Genomic DNA, 8,881 nt, shown 5'->3' on the forward strand with positions numbered 1-8,881 from the left:
CCATGGCAGGCATGTTGCTAAGTTCTTTACAAAGTTCACTGAGAGAGAGTAGAGCTATGTGGTTAAGTGTTGGGCTATGATGTCACTGTTTAGGCTACAGTCCCAGCTCAAACTATTACTAGCTGTGTGTTACTAATCCTCTTTGCCCTGCTTCACCAGCTGAGGGAGTGAAACAAATTAGCACATGTAAAACCCGACAAAAAGTGAGCACTTAAGGAACAGTGGCTATTAATTCTTCCTGAAACTCTATGGGGAAGTTACTTTTATTATCTTCACTTTACACTTGAGAAAATTATCAAGGACAACATTTCATTTCAAAATCTTGACAGAACCAAGCATATACACTTCGATATATTGTTGTATGACTTATGTAAGTTACTGTTTTGTGTTAAGGCATAATTATCCTGCTGATGATAAAACTGCCCAGTGAATAAACACAGACAGGAGACAGGCACTGAGAAGAATAGCCATAGAAGAAGAGAAGGGGGCGGACATTCTTTTTGGGTTTTTTTTGTTGTTATTGTTTATTTGTTCAGTCCTGACTTTATATCTAAGAAGGCACTCTCATAAAGCAGGTAAATATTGTACAAGTTTGTTCCCCTGAGAAGCAGGTGCCAAGCCAAAGTGAGGAGTACAAATTATCTTGGAAAGTAGTATCTGTGAAGAAACAGGAGAAAGCAAGATTGGGCAGGAAGAACTGCCAGACAGCAATGCAGATCTGACAGAGTCTCTGCCAGCCCAATTGGGAGCCTCAGAGCAGAGATCACCCATTAAAGAAGTCCCCTGTTGAAAGGAAATGGCGAGGTGCTTGCAGGACATTTTGGCTTAGTCATTTACTGAGGCTACTCTGGGGAGAAGATGGCCCCAGCTCAAACTGGGGTGGACCTGAAAATCTTAACAGATGGTTCTCACAGCTGGGCAATGAGTCCTTTTTTGAAGGGGGAGCTGATCTATGCATGTCTGCAGTGTCTGCCACAGATGGTAAGACCACTCAATTGCTAGCCAAGAGTAGGAATGAAAGACTAGACTTGTATCAAAATGTTTTTATCCTGGGGCTCCATATGGAGTATGTAAAACTGTGAGGAATCACACTAGATTCTGGGTTTGTTTCACAGTTTTCTGACACCTAGTTTTAGTAAAGTCTTTTAAATGTTGGTTTTCTCTTAGCAATGGAAGATCAAAAGGAGTGTCATCTGACCACAGTAGGTCAGAATATTACAAAGGAAGTAAGTCGTAGCACTAGAGAACAGAATAGTGCAGTCCCTAATAATCTGAACACACTTGCATCAGCAAAGCCGGTTTAGGTTGTGCTTCAGTAACAAATGACTCCAACGTATCAGTGACTTAGAACACAAAGGTTTATTTCTCCCTCATCATACATGTCCACTGCTGGTTGCCTGCAGCTTTGTCACGTCATCTTCTTTTGGGACACAATATGTCCCCTCATCATAGGAGAAGCGAAAAGAGAGAATGGCTAAGCATGTACCAACTCTTAAAGAGTCTACCAGTAAGTAACATCTTTCACGTTTGTTCACATTTCATTGATCAAAACACAACATATGGGTACATCTGAGTTCAATTTTATGGCCAGGTATAATCTTTCCACAGAGAAGGACAGAACATACAGGTGAACAATAACACAGTCCATGACAAAACCCAGGGAGGAGCCCACATCAGTGCATATGGGTGCCAGCATTTCTTACTGTCAGACTTCATCTCCCATGAGGGAATTATTTTATTTAGGGCCAATCTTAAATCTTCTTGACTTATATCAACTAAGGAAGTAGGTTTTTCCAAAGAAGAATCAAAAGAAAATCCACTTTGAAATTTTAATTTTGTAAAATTGCTCTCCCTTATAATTCAATAAATTGTAACATGTGGAGACCTCAGCTTCTGTGTGCTGTAGATTATGATATATGATGAAGTATCATGATATGATGAAAAATATTTTATTTTTTAATTTAATTTAATTAATTTATTTGACAGAGAGAGAAAGAGAGAGAGAACAAGCAGAGAGAACAGCAGAGGTAGAGGGAGAGGGAGAAGCAGACTCTCCACTGAGCAGGGAGCCTGATATGGGACTCGATTCCAGGACCCAGAGATCATGACCTGAGCTGAAGGCAGATGTTTAACAGACTGAGCCACTGAGGTGTCCTGATGAAAAATATTTTAAAATTTAAAAGGACTATACAAAGGTGGACTATTATTGTTACTACATTGTAATTGGTATTGACTCCCCTCTCTTTTGAACCCAGATGGTTTCTTAGATTCCCATGTCCCTACAGATGTAATCCTCTCTACATATAGATCATCTTGAAAAAGATGCAGAAAGAAAAGCAATTTTAAAGAAATATCTAAGAAATCCTCAATAAAAGGAAATGGAGAATTTAAACAATCTGTAAAAAGAGGAGAGAAAAGGGGCTTCATGCAGATATTGGAATTGTTATCAACAGACAACACTCAGTTTCATTTAAGACACTTTTTTCATTTGGTACATGATGCATTAAAAATGAAAAAGAATTAAAATTGTTTCCACAAAGTGAAAGAACCACAGAGAAATAAATGTAATGTCTAAAATATAAAGCTTCATAGCATGATTATCCTTTCATTAAGATGTAAGCAACGTTCTAGGAAATGTTGTGGTCCTAATTACAATATGATGGAATACATATTTGTCTCGAAAATAACACACTTGAGAAATATGTAATATTCATTGTAACAGCCAAAACTTTAGAAAAAGACACAAATATATTGTATTATATTTCGACATCTCATAAGTAATACCTAAAGAGTTCAGGCTAGATATTTCAAAAGAAGATGGGATGCTTTGAAAATGAGCTAACCTTATTTTTAAATTTCATTCATATGTATTTTAGTGAAGAAATACATATATTTCTATAGAAATAATTTCTCTAATAGTTAGAGACGAGGGGCACCTGGGTGGCTCAGCGGTTAAGCGTCTGACTCTTGGTTTCAGCTCAGGTCATGATCTCGCGGTAGTGGGATCAAGCCCTGTGTTGGGCTCCATGCTCACTGTGGAGTCTGCTTCAGATTCTTTCTCCCTCTCCCTCCCTTTCTACCCCTCCCTGCTCTTTCTCTCTCTCTCAAATAAATAAATAAAATCTTCAAAAAAATAGACTAAATGAGTTAATTATTTCTAATTTTTAATAGTCAAAAACTCTACAAGTTTTATAATAGCAGATCATTGGATAAATTGGTATTTGCTCTCTTACGGCGTTATGCAGACCCAGAGATATATTGATTATATATTGCACTATACACATGTCTACACATTTCTTTGCTGAATTACATGTGATAATGTATTGCCTGAAAGGGAACTGTAACTATTATAGATAGTTATGTTGGAATCATAGCCTAGTATTGACTCAGATATCTAGAGAGAAGTTTTCTAGCAACTTCAATCACCTCAAAACCCACCATATATATTGAGAAAACACAAAGGTTTGAGTTGTCAAATCAGATTCACACAAATCATAAATTTACCCAGTAACAAGCTTTACTAATGATTTCAAGGGTACGTGTAATCAAACAGCACAGGCAAAGCAGGGAAATATCCAGAATGACTAACACAACTTCCCAGGCCTTTCTTATCACTCAGGACACACTGGCCCATATTATCAAATGAAGCCTCCAAGAGATATGTACGATCACGTGGCTGACCCAAAAAGGAGCTATTCTAGCATGGAACATCTCCATTTTAAGTAAGGAGTGTGACGTAGTATACATAACATTTCTGGGGGGGGGACATGCCACATAAATTCATAGATTTTAGGTTTGTTTTCCATAAGCACCCAAGTCATTTTGCTACGGCAGTCCATAGATAATGACTCTCCCACTGGCACATACCATTAATGTTTGCTGTTCGTCTGTCACTAACATGTTTTAAAGAAATTTCATTTCCAGGCTGTCCTCAGTAAAGGAAGGCCTGCAGGCCTATACTGATCATTCCCCTCCCATTTTTACTATAAATAATAATGATAAATATCATTTATCAGAATAAGAGTGTGGTAGAGACAAGGGAAGTGAAAGAAAACAGGAAAAAGAATGCAGGAGTGACAAGAAAAGTGATCAAGAGGCAGGAGGAGTGAGGGAGGCGATGGCAGGCCACGCACGCCCCAAGTGGAAGAGATGAGAACTACCACAGCAACTGTAATACACAACAGAAGTGCCATGGTGGTGGTTACCAGCAACGGCATTACTGAGAGAGGAAAAGAGAAAGCTAGCAGTCATGACAACTGCTAACGTTTATTAATGCCCTACTTTGTGCCAGGTATTCTGCCTTGTACTTGGCGTGCCTTATTTTATTTAATCATCACAGTTTAGAGGAGTTCTACTATTTTATAGATTGAGATGGCAAACCATTTGCCCAAGCAATGGCAGGTAAGAAAGGAGCAAAGTCAGACTCAAATTCAGTTCAGTGACACATTATCCAATATATTGAATTGCCACAGTCTAGTATGGATGTGCTGTGTAGCAGGACTACCAAGGCTGTCACTCCAACTCAGGGCACCTCAGTGTGACAGCAAGGAAAAGAGGAACAGCGTATATTTGACCAGGTGAGTACTCTGTCAGATAGAAAAGTTGTAGTGATCAGTATACAGATGGTGATGAAAGTTTTGGAAATAGGTAAGATTACTCAAAGACAGTGTGTAGAACGAGAAGAAAACAGAGCTGTGTTAAGAACACTAGGGAAATAATTTTAAAAGGGTAGCCCATGAGAAAAGACTAAAGAATGGACAAAGAAGGGAAAATAGTAACTAGGAAAAAAATGGTATCGTAGAACCCAAGAAGAGAGAATATCACCAGAATTGGGAAGTCAACTGATGAACCAAAATGTAAGAAAAATCGAAGTGAACAGAGTACACTGGAATTAGGAATAAAAGCCTGTTGCTGACTACTGAGAGTAGTTTATTAGAATAAAATGTTGAAGACGGTGGGCAGAAGATTAAGGAATGGATGAGAGGTGAGGAAGAGAAGGTAAAAATAAAAGCCTTTAGTTGTAAAAAGTACTCTATCAAATAGGTTGGTAGCTAAAGCTAAGCAAGTGAAGATAAACATTTTTGTTTGCTCTTGTTTATTAATATTGTTGCTTTCTAAAGGAGACTTTTAAATATGTTTTTACATGCTAATAGGAAATAGCCTGAAATAAGGAGATGCTAAAGATACACAGGAAGACAAATTATTTAATTAATGGAGTATGTTAGTTTCTTTTTTTTTAGTGGGAATTAATTATATTATGTTATATTACATTATAACCCCATTTGCATTGATTCACAATATTCCCAGGCTTCATAAACTCACTCAGAACTGGTGGGGGAGGGGGCGGTGGGGGCGGTGGGTAGAGAGTTGTTCCTGGTCTATGCTCCATGTAAGAATAATTCATCTAAGGTTCCTAAAATTATCATGAAGTCTTGTCAATAACTAAGTAAACCTAGAAATCCCCCACCCAGTCATTTAGCAATATTTTTCTGGACCTGAATGCCCAGATATCCAAGGGGAGGGGGACATTCTAGTGGACCCAAGGGCAAGGCATGAAAATTTTAATACAAGCCATAGCAACTTGGATGTCTGTAGGGTTCACATGCTACCCTAAGCCTGACTGTTTAGTTTCTTCTTTGTTTCTATCCCTTGCCTCATCTCTACACTGAGAAGAGTTGCCTGAATTGGACATGAAGCACTCAAGGTGACAACAGGCAAAGAATCTTTCTGTCCATTCTGGACCCATTCCACATTCTTAGTCCTGCGCCATGAAAGGTTGTGTGGGGCTCAGGGGCTGCAGCACCCCATATGCTTATCTGTGGTTTGCAGACCCCAAGAGTCCAGTCAAGGCAAGAGTCATTCAGTGCCTCATTAGAGTTCTAGGTTTTCAAAGGCTGTGCCACGACAGCCCAAACCAGAGAACAAACAACCCTAGACAGTGAGTGGAGAGAGAAATAAGCACATGCAAAGTGGATGAAAAGGTCACATGTCAATTGGACAGAGCAGGTGGAGGGATTTGGAGGGAAGCAGGCACATTCAGGCTACATTTCCTGGATACAATATTTAGAAAAATCAGCTTGAATTCTGACATCTTTTTAACTGCATTGGCAGAACCTTAAACAGAGCATGACCTCCTTCCTCGGTTACCCTTTTGGCCAGAATGTTTAGTCTAGGAGGAATTAACAAGCCGCTAAAAAAGAGAAAGGGGAATCATGAGGGGTGGAGGGAAGGGGTTGAGACGTATCACATCCAGCAATACAAGTCTCCTGGTTGCTTTTCCCAGCAGTCAGTTCATTCTGCTGCATACAATAGGTCACAGGAATGATGGTGCTATGACTTTTCCTAACAATTCTGGTGCAATCATTCAGAGCTGGAAAGCAAGAAGGCAGAGACCGCACTTCTCCTTTTGGCCTAACAGAAAAGTGTTCAAGTGACTTTAGTGCTCAGGTTTATCCAGCAACTTCAATTCTTCTTCTCTGGACATCTTCTAACACTTTCTTATTTTAACCAATTCATCCTCTTGGGCTCTATTTTCATATAAGGCAGCCATGGTCTCCAGATCAACCACAGAGTCATCCACATTGAAAATGGCCTGCTGGGGGGCGCCTGGGTGGCTCAGTTGGTTGAGCGACTGCCTTCGGCTCGGGTCATGATCCTGGAGTCCCTGGATCGAGTCCCGCATCGGGCTCCCTGCTCAGCGAGGAGCCTGCTTCTCCCTCAGACCCTCCCCCCTCTCATGTGCTCTCTCTCATTCTCGCTCTCTCAAATAAATAAATAAAATCTTTAAGAAAAAAAAAAAAGAAAGAAAGAAATGGCCTGCTGGATATCCTTCATTTCTAAAGGCAAATTAGATATAAAGAGTCCCACAGTTTGAGATTGTTTTCCATCCAATAACTTGATGATCTTTTCAACCTTGTTCTTTTTCTCATAGGTCTCTGACAGAGGTTTTTTTCTTCTGCTGAGTTGTGTCTTTGGAAAATAAATACTCAAATTCACTAGTACCCTGAATAGCAGGTTCTTCTAAGGAATCCCAAAAGGTTGGTGTAGCATTTTGGCTTTTTTTTTCTCTTTATCATTTATTTGTATTCTAGTCCAGTCAAAAGGCTTCATGGGACAACTTGGCTCAATGGCTGGCTTCCAAGGACACTGGCTAGAAGAAGGGCCAATTCTGAAAAAGAGTCCAGGAGGAGGTGGGGGTGCAAGTCCTGGGGGTGTTGGAGCAGGAGGAGGCCCCCCACTGTTGGGCACAGCAGCGGAGTTGGGACGTGGTGGTGGAGGAGGTGGAGGAGGCCCAGCACTTGGCAGCAGAGGAGGTGGTGGAGGTGGTGGTAGCAAAGGTCCAAGTCCCAGCAGGAGAGAAGGAGGGGGAGGGGAGGGCTGGCTGCTGGTAGGCGTGGTGCAGGAGGGGGAGGTGATGACTTCTGTTGACTTAGTGAGATGCCTTCCACAGACTGAAGTGGTGATATCTGGCGGCTCTGTTGTCATTTGGGGGACAGAGTTGGCTTAAAGAGGCGATATTCAGCTTTTTGGGTATTATCCGGTTACTTCTAGTTATCTTGCCCTCACCTTCATAGGTTTTGAGGAAAGTCCCTCTGTCTGGATGAACACATTTCTGTAGGTCTCTAGAGAACTGTTATTTTCAGTGGAGATACACGCATCTCTCATCTCTTCACATCCTCCTCGCCATCAGTGGTCTATCTTCTGTTGAGATTTCCATGAGTAACAACTGCAGGCTCACCCTGGGTATGAAATGCCTCAAGTTCAACTTTGTGCTCCTTCTTCAAGTGTAAAATTGCAGTTTGGGATTCTGCTTCAGTGTACTTCAATCCCTCTTTTCCTTCCGTGTCTTTTGTCTTTGGGGGTGGTCAGACAGCTAGGAATCTGCCTGGAGTCCTTCATCCTATTCAGTAGGGCTGTGGTCAGGCTTCTTCCTGAACAGCATCCTCCTTATGCTCATTTTCCACATCTTCAAAATGGAGTCATGAGACCGAAGAAAAGACAAAGCCAGAGACCTCCTTAGGCTTTTCTTTCCGTTTAAGTTTTGTATCATCTTCCCTGCCTTCATGGCATAGCAGTATATTCATTTATTATTGCTTCTATAACAAAGGACCACAAACCTTGTGGCATAAAATAAATTCATTCTCATCATATCACCTTCTCTTCTCTGACAAAATCTCCTTCTGCCTCCCTCTTGTAAGATTGCATTGTAATCTTTATGTGATTACATTTAGGACAGATTCAGAAAACCCAAAATAATCTCTCTCAGGATCCTTAATTTAATCATATTTACAAAGTCCCTCTTGTCATATAAGGTAATATTCACGGGTTTCAAGGATTAGAACCTAGATATCTGGGAGGACCTACCCATTCTATTATTCTGCCTACCACATGGTATAAGTCTTATAATATACAATAATGTCCTCTTGTCTCACTCTAAATATATGACCATAAATGACAAATGGCATTCTTTAATAATCCACAATTCCACTATACTGTATACTTACTCTGACACTAACCAAAATGAGTATTTCAAATCTCCTTCTTTGTCCAGTGATGCCCTTATCTCCAGCCTCACCTCCTTTCCACTTATTCTCTCCTCTCAAATGATGACCCTGATAAAATAGATTCCGTGTAAAGCTTTCCCACTTTCATTACAAAATGTACCTGTCTACCTGCAGCTAGACTTCTATCCATCCCCCTCTGTTTTTTCTTGCAATAAATGAAATGTCCCTGTTCATATCAAACCTCTCTATTTGTACACTAGCTCCCACTGCTGCTTACTTCTCATGAACTTGGCTCCTGCAATTGTCTGCTCTTTTGCATCATCTTTAATGAATCAAATCCTAGCAGCACACACATTCTAAAATCTTCTTACTTTAGA

The 8,881-nt window shown here is 40.4% G+C and overlaps 1 pseudogene; it reads right to left on the bottom strand.

Moving 5' to 3' along the window:
- Positions 1–5,416: 5,416 nt before the first annotated feature.
- Positions 5,417–7,966, bottom strand: LOC145720724 (formin-1 pseudogene; annotated as a pseudogene).
- Positions 7,967–8,881: the final 915 nt, after the last annotated feature.

This window comes from Leptonychotes weddellii, chromosome 3 (assembly GCF_054177405.1).
Source record: "Leptonychotes weddellii isolate Sample4059 chromosome 3, ASM5417740v2, whole genome shotgun sequence".
Taxonomy (NCBI): Eukaryota; Metazoa; Chordata; class Mammalia; order Carnivora; family Phocidae; genus Leptonychotes; species Leptonychotes weddellii.